At 39.1% G+C, this 15,393-nt stretch overlaps 1 long non-coding RNA gene across 1 annotated transcript; it reads right to left on the bottom strand.

Moving 5' to 3' along the window:
- Positions 1-626: 626 nt before the first annotated feature.
- Positions 627-15,325, bottom strand: LOC148691515 (uncharacterized). The gene is made up of 2 exons (XR_015954751.1): positions 15,191-15,325; positions 627-1,404 (listed from the first exon to the last, which is right to left on the bottom strand). It is a non-coding gene; the product is annotated as an uncharacterized LOC148691515 (long non-coding RNA).
- Between the last annotated feature and the right edge of the window lie 68 nt (positions 15,326-15,393).

Raw genomic sequence — 15,393 nt, 5'->3', positions numbered from 1 at the left:
GCCTTTTGGGAACTTGTTGGCTTCAGGTTCCGTAGGAACTCCAAAGTTAAGCGAGTTCGTGCAAGAGCAATCCCAGGATGGGTGACCCACTGTGAAGTTCTCGTGTGAGTTCCTAGAAACAAAACCATGAGGGCGTGGTCGTGGCCCAAAGCGGAGAATATTGTGCTATGGTGGAGCTGAGCCCTGGATGTGGTGGGGGCCCAGGCTAGGATATGACAGTAATTCAATCGAGTTAAACACTAGAGCGTCCGACTCACCATAACCAATCCTACTTATTTCCTACAACAAATTATTAACAAGTACTCAATCTCATTGATAGTCAAATTTCCCTAACTTATGTAATATCTATGGCATCTAGACTATTACGTATATTCCACTATGCAACCATCCATGGCATCTGGATTAGTTTAACATAATGAAACTCGTTACGATTAGTGGAATTTTATATAAAGACTACACAAATCCTAGAGTATGACATCTACTACTAGGTAATTTATGGTATCTATTTGCCAGAAGCTATTACTCAAGTGCACAATTTGCATCAAATTTACTAAGAGTTAAGATGGTAGCTAATCAACAAGACTAAAACCAAGCATATAAGCACAACAAACGATACTCAATGAAAATTGAAAACTTGAAAATAATTCAATTCATAATTTAAGCATTCATAGTCAAGGCTACAACGTAGCCCTAGCTAAGGAAAATTAGTTCCGAAACATAATCAAAAATATTATTGAATTCATAAAATTAAAAGAAAACTAAGTTTATAAAAGCCTGAAAATCTCTTTCTTTGCCATTGCCTTCTTCCCTCCGTTTCTCCTTCCAGAAAATTGATTAGTTCTCCTTTTCTTCTTTTTGCTCTTCTGTTTTCATTTCCCTTTTTCGTAACCGACGACGGCTTAAAAGCCCATTTATTGAAAACATTAGAAGAAAAGAAACGAAAGAAACCTTTTAACTCCTTGCCAGACACTTCATGAGTTTAGACACCTTGACCAAAGCTTGAAAGAATAGAACGCCTAAATCACACTCAGGTTGGTCTACCTGCTGCAGCGAGGCCTCCATATTGTCATTTTCTACCCTACTAGATTCCAGCTAGAAATTTCATCTCCAAAGTGATATATCAACCAAATTTGAAAGTACCCAAATCTCTATTGCTATTGATGAAAATTAAAGATCAAATTCATGCTTCCACCGCAAACCAACAACCTGGAGAGTGGAAGAGTGGAATAGAAACATGGATTTTCATCCCTCTTCAATTTTGATAAGTTGCAATGCGTCGGCTTGCTCCTGGAAATTGGGAGAGAAAAGAACCCTTTCTTTTATCAGTGCAAATATGAGGATAAGGGCATTTGTTTTGTTGAAGCAGTCACGTGATGGTCATCCTTTTAGTGTGCAATAGGGAACCTGCTTAAAAATTAATATAGGAAACGAGTTTACATGAGGACCTAACTAGGATGAAGTCAAAGTTGACAAACAAATGGTAAATACAAACAGTAGTCTAAACACCATTTTACCAAACATGATTAGAAACCACTAGACTAACATGAAACCCACATAAAAATATCATAATTTTCCATATCATTAATCTAATCTTAAAAACACCAAAACATGTCATTTCTTTCATTTACGTCCAAAATTGCATCTAAATTGTAGTATTTGGAGTACAATAAGTGATAAAATATGCGTTCGTTAATAATGTTTTTAGGAAACTATATACTTGTTTTACAACGAGGGGTTACACTTTTCGAAAAGGTTTTGCAAAACTTTATTTTCAGGCCACTCATCCTTGTTTTTCGCCCCTACAGGAATTATAGTGCTAGAGGTTTCATGACGACGAGGATTGTTGGTAAAAGCTGTTATGTAGGAGACTTCTCCTTTCGGTATAAATGTCCGTACTCTTTTTTTACTGCAATTTATCTATACTCTAACATCACTTGTGTGATATGGGTTCAATCCCGCTCACATTTGCAATCTAAATTAGTCACTTTTAGGTTTTAATTTCTTCACATTTCCCACACCACTACACTTTATGGCTTCGTCACCTTCGAGGTATCGACCAACACATTGCGATTCGGGTGTCCAGGTGGACATTTCGGATCAGACAATTAAATAATAAAGTAATCATATTTAAATAGTCTTTTAAAGAACATTCCTTTCTAATTTAAAATGCTCAATCGACATAATCATTTTAAAATTTCAAGAATCATGGCATAATGTGGATAATTATTTAATATTGGTAGTTTAATTTTAAAACAAAGTTAAATTAACCTAATAAAGCAAAAAACGTTTCTTTAATTTTAGCAAATTAAAAAACATCTAAACTATATCCCATTAGATTCGACTCTCTAAGACAAGTTCAACGTTGTAAGCAATATCCCCGTATACCTAGCAGTACCAGTGTACTCGCCTAGGCCAAGAGTGGAAGAGAACAAACCACTATTCATCTTCTTTTTCATGAAATCTGAAATTTCTAGAATTCGTGTTCTCACAAAGCCTATTTACAGAGGCCATAACTTTGTCAATATGCATCCATTTTATGCATATTTTATGTCGTTAAAAAGTTCAGATTATTCTTTACAATTAAGTCTTCTTGGTTGAATTCCAAAAACAACTCTAAGTGAACGAAACAAGGCTCGCCAAAACCTTGGAAAAATTTGTTTTTCATGCTAATCTGAGACTAAAGTTTCAATTCTCTCTAAACGCTTGGTTTTTCTTACCAAATTTTAAACATAATTTCAAATGAATGTAAAGAACATATCCCAAGGATTAAAACCCAGAAGAAACAAGCATGCCAAAAACAAAATTTCAAAAGCAAGCATCCTCGGTTTTTCAACATTCCTAATATGGCATATTCATAATTATCTCATGTAATCGTATGAGGAGTGTGTGAGTGGGTCTGATACCATTGTTGGATGAACGTATGTACCTTTTTGCAGAAGCTTGAATCTCGACAAGCTCCTACAAACATGAACAAGTGCTTTGTTCTTCCGTACATGTCTAGAACCTCCAAGGTCATCGAGTTGGCTACAGTATGTTGAGTTGCCCCTTGGTTTTTGCCTCCCAAGACCTAGGGCAAATAGTGATAACCCTAGAGACCTAACTAGAATATGTGAACTAAATGGAAAAGCCTTGTGTTTCTCTCATACTAGTTTCTCTCTTCCCTTAAGCCTCCTTATATAGCTTTAGGAACATAATGATACAATGAATGAGATGCCATTCACATTCCAAACTGAAATGGCTTTAGACATTCATCTAATTACTACATTAGTAATTAGGATGTTAATATCCTCATGGGGGTGGACTCTTCACTTTATGGAATTTATCATATTAGATAAATCCTACACATTCCTTTTGCAAATAGATGTGTTCATCCGCTTCTCTTACTTCACTTTCAGACAGTTGGGTTGAGAGAAGTCTCATGCTGATTAATATCCTGGTGAGAAGGTTGTTCCTCATTAAGAAAGCCCATGTTGAAGACATGTGAACCTTTGTGTTGGAGGGTAGCCATGTGGTGATCTATAGTCACGAGGGTGAATGGCTCATGAGAACGAGTCTGTCGAGCCTCATGGAGCATCTCGAAGAGCTTCTTATACTGTTCTTGGAGGATCTTGTTCTTGATAATTATTTTGTTGTTTTAAGCTTCAAGCTCTTCGACCTTAGCTTGAAGAGCAAACTTCTTTGTTTCCTTCCTTCACTGCTTCACACTAGGCACAAGGGGGTCGTCGTTTTGCATGTTTTGGCTTCCTGTGCTCCCCTTATTAGAGAGGGATGCCTGATCAAAAGAAAGTGTACGAACAATGGAAACCAGCTTGATAAACTGGTGAAAGTAGGAATAAATGTCATTCCCACAGATGACGCCAAATGCTGATGCACAAAATCAGCGAGACTTTGGAACAACATAAAGTGTCAAGTTTGTGACCTTCGCTCGATTGCTCCGGTCACCTGGTTAGGATAATATGTAAGGGGATAGAGATATGAAAGCAAACACAAGATGTGTGCGGTTCACCCTAAGTTTGGCTACGTCCACAGAGTAGAGGAGTTCTCATTAATAGTGAAGGGTTGACACAAATACATAGGTTCAAGCATAATCATTATTAGTGGATTCTAATGACTGGTTTAAGTACAATAATGACATTTTCTCTTAATTGTACGAGAATGGTCTTCTTTTATAGGTTAGGAGAGTCTCCAGCTTTCATCCGCAGTCGATGTGGGACTGTAGGAGCTTTATGCTAACATTGACATGTGTCGTATTGTGATTGACCTCCTGGGTGGAGGGAAACTCTTTTGTTTCTGCATGGGTGCCTCAATGTGAACCCTTCAATGGGTCTTTGAAGGTATGAAGTTGACTTGTGCTTGGTAATTTCGGGATTGGTCAAGTATGGTACAAACATAGTTACAATAACCGCACGCTCTCCAAATCGTTTGATGTGTATAACACAATTGGAATAAGTTTCAAGAGAGACAGCGGGAGTTTAGAGACCATGACTATTGTAGTCATAGGAGAAGTCAAATGAAGAAAGCAAAATAACTCCAAGGGACCAAACTTTCTTTAAGAAATGAAGGACATTGGAAGGGGTATTTTCAAGAAATGTCTTGCAAATGTCAAGAACACACCTTTCGAAGGTGTTGTACATTGTTCTTGAATAGTTCAAAACAGTTGGTTCTTCTACTTGAATGCTTGAGTCCGTATTAGTAACTATGTTATACAACCGTTGTAAAAGTGTGACTAATAAGAAGTAGAAGAATAATGAGAGAAGAGAAAGTACTTCACATTCGGAACATGAATAAAGATATAGATCTTTGCAAAAGCAAATAGTACTTACTTCTCCATATGAACTACCAAAGAAATTGGTAAAACAAAGGTTGTCTTTACATTCTAATTTTGAATAAGGAACTTAATTCCGTCACTATAATTTTAAGAGATTGATGAATGTTTTGTGTGACAAAACATTGTTCTTTATTAATAAATGATTGGATTATTGTAATCCAAATAACTGTCTCTATATTGTAGAGATGATGTGGTAGTATTAACTATTTAGATATAACGATGCTTAAAACCCAAAAGGTTGCAAGATAGTGACTAATCCTACTGAGTTGTGACACCTCCAAAACATAAATTATGAGTTGGTCACATATGGATTCTTTGGATTATTGGATCTGAATCAATTGACATAATGCATGTTCCCTAAAAAGAGCAATGTTTGTAAGTGCATTATCTTGTTGGATATAACTTCTCTAAACCAGCTAACAAATGTTGTTTGTTGGATAGTTCATTGTAATCCTACAATAGGATTTGCCCAAGATAGAGCAAATGAGAGTAAGATACATAGAACTCAAAAAAGGGGTTCTTTGAGAGACAAGATAACACTCAACAAATGTAACAACCTAGTTCCTACACCAAGAGCTCCAAGATAGTTGAGAAGGATCTATAAACCATCTCAGTTGAATGGTTTGAACTTTATGACTATGTCAGAGAGTTACACCTCTTAATTCTAAAGAAATAAGAACGAACTCCCGCTGAGCAGTCTGCTCTCGTGGCCCAGCCTACTCCCGTGCTCCAGCCTACTCCCACCAAGTAGCCTACTCTTATGGCCCAGCCTGCTCCCGCTGAGCATTTTGCTGTCGTGGCCCAGCCTGCTCCTGTGGTCCAGCCTGCTTCCACTAAGTAGCCTGCTTCCGTGGCCCAGCATGCTCTCGCAACCCAGTCTGCTCCAGTGGCCTTCCATGCAGCCCAAATCAGTCCAAGACTAGTTCAACCATCCCAGCTCCAAACTTTTGGATCGATAATCAAACCAGGAGCATTTACACCATATCTTTCTGCAGATTTGACATTTCCTAGCTCAAATCTCGCACCCAGAGTCTACCACACTTCCATTGCTCAAGGAGAAACATTCCTTCTAAACTTTTCCCATCCAAATGGTGAACAATACTTGTCTCGACAAGTCATAGAGTTGACGAGCGCCCTAACACAGCAGATGACCTTGGTAAACCAGCTCTTGCAACGCACTAAGATGCAACGTGTTCCAAACGAGGTGTCCCGAAGAAGGATAAGAGCAGACGAAGAACCTCTCCAGCAGCGTCCTGACAAGCAGCCACTCGACCAGTCACGAACCGAGTTTTCTAACGAAGTACACTCCTGACTAGACCACCAAGATAGTGTATACTCCTGTCTTAGCGCGTTAAGGAGCGTGCACTCTGAATTAGGCCCACGGATAAACATACACTCACGGTTAGGGCCACACTCCGATAATCAACATAAGCAACCTTCCAAGCGAAGTGTTCATTCGCGACAAAACTCGCAAGGAGCATCCTCCACCTCACATCGGAGTAGGCACCACCATGGACGGAAAGAAGCAATCACTCAATCTAGCTCTAGTTCAACTAGCAGCCTGCAAGTTACCCATTCTCCTATTAGGAACATACCACACCCACCACAACCGCGGCATAGACGAGTCGAACACATGGAAGAGCAGTGTAGAGTAGCAGGTCACGACCAGGGGCAGCCGAGAGCTCTTACACCCTTAACAAAGGCAAATTTAGGAATAAGTAGAAAAGCTCATGACCCAGCGATTGCGCACTTTCCCGCGCAACGAAGCTATTAACAAGGCGCTACGATGAGACATGATTAACATGAGCAAGTCATCTTTCAATGACAAGATCGAGCAGATGGGACTACCCCATATAGATTGGTGGATATAAAGACTACTTTTATTCCGACAAATGTAGCAGCTTAACCTAATGACACGCCGAGGGCAGACGAGTACCAAAAGGACACACCAAGCCCAACTACCAAGAACCAGGGGCAGACTAAGGATTATTTCGATTGTCCCAGCAATCCAGTTTTCCTCAGCTGCACTCACGACAATGATTTCCATGCTCTCCAGTGCGAAAGGATAAACTAATTGCTCTCTAATGTGAGAAGGTAAACTAATTGCTCTCTAATGTGAGAATGTAAACTAATTGCTCTCCAGTGCGAAAGGGTAAACTAATTCCCCGACACCCATATGGGTCTGCTCTCCAATACGATAGGGTAAACTAATTCCTCGACACCCATATGGGTCTGCTCTCTAGTGCGAGAGGGTAAACCAATTCCCCGACACCCATATGGGTCTGCTCTCCAGTGCGAGAGGATAAATTAATTGCTCTCCAGTGCGAGAGGGTAAACTAATTCCCCGACACCAATATGGGTTTGCTCTCCAGTGTGAGAGGATAAACTAATTGCTCTCCAGTGCAAGAGGATAAACTAATTGCTCTCTAGTGTGAGGGGGTAAACTAATTCCTCGACACCCATATGGGTCTGCTCTCCACTACAAGAGGATAAACTAATTGTTCTTCAGTGTGAGAGGGTTAACTAATTGCTCTCTAGTGCGAGAAGGTAAACTAATTCCCCGACACGCATATGGGTAAGCTCTCTAGTGCAAGAAAGCCACATGGCTCAAAGGATCGAATGCTTGAAGATCGAGTAGGAAGCAAAATGGTCATGGGTAGCAGCCACTTTTTGCACTCAACAATTCGCTCATCCAACACTTCATCTTTAGCAGCTTCGATTTTTGGTAATTCTATCCTTGACTGCTCCATCTATGGCAGCTGAGAAATCAAACTCAAGTAGTTTCCTCATTTTCGCCCAAACCGTAACCCTTGCCATGCCATTTCCTCAGCCTATGCCGAGCCAATCCTTGACTTCAATCAAGCCGAGCAGCACAAGTAATGGCCCTTGCCACACCACCTCCTTGGCCCATGCCGAGCCGACTCCAGGCCCTTGCCAGCTGACGTGCCGCACCACCCCGACGACTGCCCCATGACAACACTATCCAAGAAGAAGACAAGAAAAATTAAAATTTTCTTATATCGGTAAGGCATGGAAAAGATGAAGAAAGCAACGAAAAATGGTCCTTTACACGGGCAAGATGTAGAAAATTGCTAGAGGAGGGGGAACAAATATCCTCTAAGCTCTCTCTCTCTCTCTCTCTCTCTCTCGTAGGGTAAAATAAATTGTTCTTCAAAGTTGATTTAATAACCCACTTAAGGTGGACTTAAATAGGCTTTGAGAGAAATTTATTTCCCTTTCCTAGAAGGATCTAATTTCCTATTAAAGAGGGAATCTACATCAAAATAGGAAGCAGTCTTAAGTTTCCTAAAGCAAGAAGATCTCTACATCTGCTACCTTTTCCTGCGAGCAGCCCAACAGGTGTAAGGGCATTTGTGGAGCCAAAAATAATCACAAGGTGACACGTGGATTTTTGGACAAAGGAGGACAAGAATATCCTTGAGGCATATGGGGATTCCTATGTGCAAGCAGCAGACAATCATCCCTCAACCAAGTCAAAAGTGCCCAAATAAGGTAACAAATTCAAAATTATTTCATCCTTCATCATTCCATATTCTCTACAAAGCAATCATTCCATAACTTTCAAAACAATCCATAAAAATTAGGTTAATTGGTTAATTAATGGATTTATTTCCTATTTAATCCATTAATCACCAATTAAATCACCCATTATACCAATTAATCACCCATTACACACCAAAAATACCCTAAACGGCCGGCCACCTTTTCTCCAAAGGGGACCGGCCATGCTCTATATATTGAACCCCATTTTTCTCTGAAAAGCTAAGTCTTCACTCTTGCTAAAATTCTCCAAAACTCTCAAACACTTTGCTCTCCAAATTCTAACTTTGGCATTGGAGGTTCTTCAACCAAAGCCCCCCCTCCCCAATCATCGTGGGCACGTGAGGCTCTTGGCCTTGACCTAAGGTGTTATTTGTTTTGTAGGTGCAATTTTGTCCAAGACCAAGGAGGAAGAAATTTGCATCCACATAAAGCCTTCGGCTTTTCTTTGTTATGTTTTGGATAGCGTTTGCAAATATATCAGTAAATAAATACATAATGAATATAAATTGATTGATTTTATGCTATTTGATCTGGGTCTTTAAATCAAATAGCACCACCCACTATTTTTGGCAAATTCCATATCCTTCATTGGAATTCGAGAGTTTTGGAGGAAACTCTTAGTAAGGTATGGGAGGCTCAAGGATATGATGTTGGTTAGCATTAATAATAATGAGAGAGTACGCTTAATCATTTCCATCTTATGTAAGTACCCATCCTATTTGGCCTCTAGAGAATGATGCCTCACAAGGATATGATGTTGGCTCCATTGCACTTAGTTAAGTCATTCCCACCATGCAAGCTCAGGTAGGGGATCAAGAACAACCTCACAATGACATAATCTTGATCATTGTTGTTGCCTACCTCACAACATCATGTATGCGTATAGAACTCCTCCTGAGTGTAAGCACATACTTTGTACTTCCCCATGATAGGGTAAAGTCAGTGTATGAGTCACAAATGATCAGAGCCTAACACGGTGGAAGGCCACGAAAGAGTGTTCAAAGCACTATCACGCTTGTCAACTTAATAAAGGTTTAGTTGAGGGTTTTTAGGTCTCATCACATATAAGCATGCATTTTAATCTCATTAAAACAATTTGGTCCTATTATAACTATTGGTCCATCTAATTGATTTAGTAGTACATGAATCTCCCACTAAACTTGTAAAACATTTTTAAAGCAACAGTACATGGTACCACTAACATAAGCTTTGCATTCATTGATGGACTATATAGTTGCCTTAGGGCCTTAGGATGACTATGAACCTTTGAATCGATCCAACTGCTCCAATTTCATGCATATCAAATAAAATAAGAGAGGAGTATTTCAAAGTAAAGATCAAGGACCTAACCATAGTCAAAGTGAAGGAGTGACTTTGACATAGTCAAAGATCAAGGACCTAACCATAAGACAACTATGATGACTCAGGCCAAAGGACTACTTTGCATTATCCCAACCATGAATTTTCATGTGACATGAGTATGAGAACTCCTTGTTGATCGCGTTCAATGGACTCATTCTCTATTGAGCACCTACATACTTGTCTTGGTGTCAGTCACACCAATGACTCGAGACCAGTCACTCTCTCTAAGAGAAGATATAGCACGTACTAATCTTAATGGACTATCAATGCCCAATTGGCAAATCTATGATCAGGAACATTTAGGATATGTATACGAAAGAGCATGGTCTCATGAATCTAACTTCTTTAGATCACATTCTCCCAATTACATATTCGTTGGACTTATCGTTTCAGCATATAACATTTATATGAGACGACATCAAACAATAATCTTTGCCCTTTATATTAAACTAAATTAGTTTAACATGTGAAATGTCTGTAAAGAAATGATATTAAACATGTGATGTTAAACAATTATCATCATATGATTGGCTTTAGAGCACATTTCCAACACTTCACCCTTGGTAACCTTGTTCCTAAAGAAATGATATCACGCATCTATATGCTTAGATTTGCCATGATACTTGAGATCTTTAGTGTATGCCAAGGCCGAAGTATTATCACAATAGACAAGCACAGCTTCATGGGCATAAGCTGTAATACCCATTTGTTGTAGAAACCTACTTAGCTAAACAGCTTATTGAATAGCTGATCCAAAGGCAACATACTCTAACTCCATTGTGGACAGAGCAACACGAGATTGTTTCTTGGTACACCAAGAAACAATTCCACCTCCAAGGATAAAAGCATAACCTGAGGTGGATTTGTGTTCATCTCTACTGCTTGCCCGGTCAACATCACTATATCCTTTCAACTTCAGATCCCCTCCTTGTAGGTATCTCATAATCCTCTTGATGGCTTTCCAGTGAGCTTGTCTAGGATTACTTTGATAGCGGCTTACCATGCCCATGGTATGGCAAATGCCAGATGCATGCAAAGCTCTAGACTACATTAGACTTCCTACTGCAAAGGCATAGGGTACGCTTGCCTTTTGTTCTTTCTCTTTCTTAGCCTTTGGGCATTGTTCTAAGGACAATATCGGGCCTTTTTCCATAGGAGTGTCTATGGGTTTGGAGTTCTCCATCTTAAACCATTTAAATACCTTCTTAATGTAAGTCTGTTGAGACAAACTCAAAAGTTTCATTAAGCAATCTCTTATGATCTTAACTCCAATCACATGGTGTGCTTCACCCATATCTGTCATCTCAAAATGGGATAACAACGACGCTTTTGTAGTTTTTATGGAGCTCTTGTTATTTCCCACTGTTAGGATGTCATCAACATACAGAGAAGGTATGAGAATACTTTTTTCGAATTTCTTAAGATACACACAGTGGTCTTCCTCAATCATCTCAAAACCAAATGAAGTGATTGAATTATGGAATCTAATGTTCCACTAACTAGGTGCTTGCTTGCGGCCATAAATGGAACGTTTTAGGTAGCAAACTTTATGGTGTTGTCTCTTGATCTCGAAGCCTAAAGGATGATCCACATATATCTTCTCGTCTAGTTCTTCATTGAGAAATGTTGTCTTAAGACCATTTCGTAAAGTTCCAAATCTAGTTGAGCAACAATAGCTAAAATGAGGCGAATAGAGGCAAAGCTCATGATAGGGGAGAATGTCTCTTCATAGTCTACACCCAATTGTTAAGTGTATCCTTTCACCACAAGGTCTGCCTTATATTTGTCAATTGAACCATCCACCTGGCGTTTGATTTTTAAAACCCATTTGTTTCCAATGGTTTTACGCACAGGCAGAAGATCAACTAACTCCCAAACAATATTTTTCCTCCATTTGGACGTTTACCAAACATCACATAACCTTTTGAGTTTTCACAATATCTTATGAAGATATGTTTATTCACTCTAGGCTAAGTCGCTTAACCCCAACTATGTCGTGGACACCCTATGATGGAGTGACTTTGACATAGTCAAAGTTCAAGGACCTAACCACAAGACAACTATGATTCCTCAGGTCAAAAGACTACTTTGCATTATCCCAACCATGAGTTCTCATGTGACATGAGTATGAAAACTCCTCGTTGATCGTGTTCAGTGGATTCATTCTCTATTGAGCACCTACATGCTTGTCTTGGTGTCAGTCACACCAATGACTCGAGAGCAGTCACTCTCCCTAAGAGAAGACATAGCACGTAATGATCTTAATGGATTGTCAATGTCCAATTGGCAATCCTATGATCAGGAACATTTAGGATATGTAAAGGAAAGAGAATGGTCTCATGAATCTAACTTATTTAGATAACATTATCTCAATTACATATTCATTGGGCAATATAACATTTATATGAGACGGCTTTAAACAATAATCCCAGTGGGTCACCCATCATGGGATTGCTCTAGCCCTCTTCTCGCTTAACTTCGGAGTTCCTACGGAACCCGAAGCCAGTGAGCTCCCAAAAGGCCTCGTGCTAGGTAGGGATGAGAATATACATTTAAGGATCACTCCCTTGGGCGATGTGGGATGTCACAGAAGAGCTCAGACAACTTTGGCTCCATGTTGTTAAGTATCCAGGACATGACCAGCTAGTCAGTATCGTGTCATGCATCATAGGTTGATGAAGTGGATTTTGGAGACTTCGAGCTTCCTCCTATAGCATCTGACACAGCTCTTGACCAAGGTAGATAGTTGAACTCATTCAGTAGCACCGAGCACAGTCGTTGATTTGGGTTGTTCTCACCTCCTTGAATTACGTTAGAGGGTGAAGATGAGGAGCTATTAGCACTAAAGACATTTTCTTCTGCCATTTATTTCAATGATGAGCAAATGAAGAAGAAAAAGAAGTAAGAAAAAAATGGACAACGTCAAGACGACCCTATGGTTCCTACTTTGATACCATGTTAAATTTTGGTTTCAAATCTTGTATTGTATTTCTCATTATGTTATTTACAAGAGTAAAAAGGCAACTCTTATAGAGAGCCGAAAAGAAGGATAGAAGAGGAAGGCTAACAGCCATACCTCACTACCAAGTGGACAAGACAAATATTAATAACAAGTAAGTGGTTCCTAGAAATAAGGAAGAAAGATTAACAAAAGACCTAAGTGAGTGACAAGGTATGGAAGACAAGAGTATGGTTGATAAAATCACTTTAAGCCATGACTTAGCTAGAGTGATGTTTACAACCATACTTGTGACATATACAAGCAATTAGTAATCGGTTTGTTTCAATAATGGGCAACCTAATTTGGTTTCAAATTTGTCATCTAAGAGATTTGAACCTAAGACCTCTCACTTGCAAGAGGCTAAGGGAACTATTCAGGGCCTAACTAAAAGGGTGAGGTTATGTGTAACATTGTTGCCTCTCTCTCAACATCTATATATTTGTCTCATGTACATTGTTACAAGCATGAAATACAATTCAAACAAAACCTAAAAATCCACCCTTTATATAATTTATTAGTCACTTTCCAAGTGTTCCTATAATATTCCCCTATCAAGGGACTTGATGGATTGGTAATACAAAGAATGTCATGCTCATCTTCTCCATCCATCCAATTAGTAATACAATATAGAAATGAGGTTTCTAATCAAGTAGGGTGTAGGCGTGGAGAGCAGAAGGGTGGAAAAAGAAATGTCATCAGAGGGAGGCAGTTTCTACCACAAGGACATTCGAAAACAATAAATACAGGAGTAATAACCCTAATTCAGAAAGGATGGTAAGCTGGTGCATAAACTAGAAATGGAGAAGCGGAAGAGAGAGAATGGAGAAGCAGAAGAGGGGAAAAAGAAGAATAATCTAGGCAAATAGGAGTTGCAAAGAATACTCATATTCCCTAAGGAACAGACATAGATCAATTTAGTCAGAAAAATACAAAAAGTATCTGAAATTGTCCGACGCAGCATCTAGAACAAACCTAAGAAATAACATGATTTGGTTCGTTTGATGAGGGCACCTTTGGCCTGTCCGCATTAATTTTGTTCAATCCAATCAGAAATTGCAAATAAAAATGATCAACATAAACAGTAGTTTGAGTAGAAAAAAGTTGTATGAAATTTCAAATTCCATACGAAGTGAATACCCAGAGTGAGAACGAAAAAGCACAAGAGTAGAAAAACGAGAATATTCAGGGGTATAGGCAGTTTTACAATAATGCCCTCATAAATATCATGAGTTTCTTTGTTTGATGAGGGTAATTTTATCAATTAAACGTGGAAAATTGACCGACTTTTGTTCTTGAGCAGCCATGGCAACCATGGAAAGGAGTTGCAGGGAGATCTCGTACTGGGGATAAAAAAAACATTTACCCAAAAGCATTGACAGTGCTTACTGCCGGAAAAAAAAACAATTAACTCAAAAGTTCAATTGAGAAGCGGAATCATCTTGAAAGAGGAACATACAGATTAAATCTCACTTCAGATTAAATCATCTTCTAAGGCAAAAAGAACATGCAGATTAAATCTGAATTCAGAAAAATCATGGTCCGATTCATGAATCATCTTGAAAGAGGAACAAACCGAGAGGACGGTTTTGAAAAAACATGATTTGGTTCGTTTGGTGAGGGCACTTTTGACCTGGCCGCACTAATTTTGTTCAATCCAATCAGAAATTACGAATAAAAATGATCAACATAAACAGTATTTTAGGTAAAAAAAAGTTGTATGAAAATTCAAATTCCATTCCAAGTGAATACCCGGAGTGAGAACGAAGAAGCACAAGAGTTGAAAAACGAGAATATTCAAAGGCATAGGCAGTTTTACAATAATGCCCTCATAAATGTCATGAGTTATTTTGTTTGATGAGGTAATTCTGTCAATTAAATGTGGAAAATTGACCGACTTTGGGTCTTGAGCAGCCATGGCAACCATGAAACGGCGTTGCAGGAAGGTCTCGTACCGGCCCAAAAATAACAATTAGCTGAAAAGTTCAATTGAGAAGTGGATTAAAAAGGAAGAGCACGAATTATAAGGCAAAAAACATACAGATTAAAAAGTTCAATTGAGGTAATTCTGTCAATTAAACGTGGAAAATTGACCGACTTTTGTTCTTGGGCAGCCACGGCAACCATGGAAAGGAGTTGAAGGGAGGTCTCCCACTGGGGATAAAAAAAACATTTACCCAAAAGCATGGACAGTGCTTACTGCCCGGAAAAAAACAATTAACTCAAAAGTTCAATTGAGAAGCGGAATCATCTTGAAAGAGGAACATACAGACTAAATCTCAATTCAGATTAAATCATCTTCTAAGGCAAAAAGAACATACAGATTAAATCTGAATTCAGAAAAATCATGGTCCGATTCATGAATCATATTGAAAGAGGAACAAACCAAGAGGACGGTTTCAGAAAAGTAGAGAAAAATGGGAAACGCGGGAGTTTACCTGGAAACGGTCTGAACAGAATCTGGAGTTGTCCCACTCGTAAGCATGGCGGCGCTTCTTACAAATAGACAGCGGAGAGAGGAGAAGTTCAGGTTTTGGCGTGGGTGGATGAGCATAAGAATGGACGGAGGAAGTATAACGCCTTTTAATAGTTCCATATGTACGTTTTTACAATAATGCCCTCGAAAATCTCCTGAGCTGGA

Source organism: Pyrus communis, chromosome 13, assembly GCF_041283825.1.
Source record: "Pyrus communis isolate YQ-2024b chromosome 13, ASM4128382v1, whole genome shotgun sequence".
NCBI lineage: Eukaryota > Viridiplantae > Streptophyta > Magnoliopsida > Rosales > Rosaceae > Pyrus > Pyrus communis.
The sequence above is the reverse complement of the archived record's forward strand: the minus strand, read 5'-3'. Positions and strand labels throughout refer to the sequence as shown.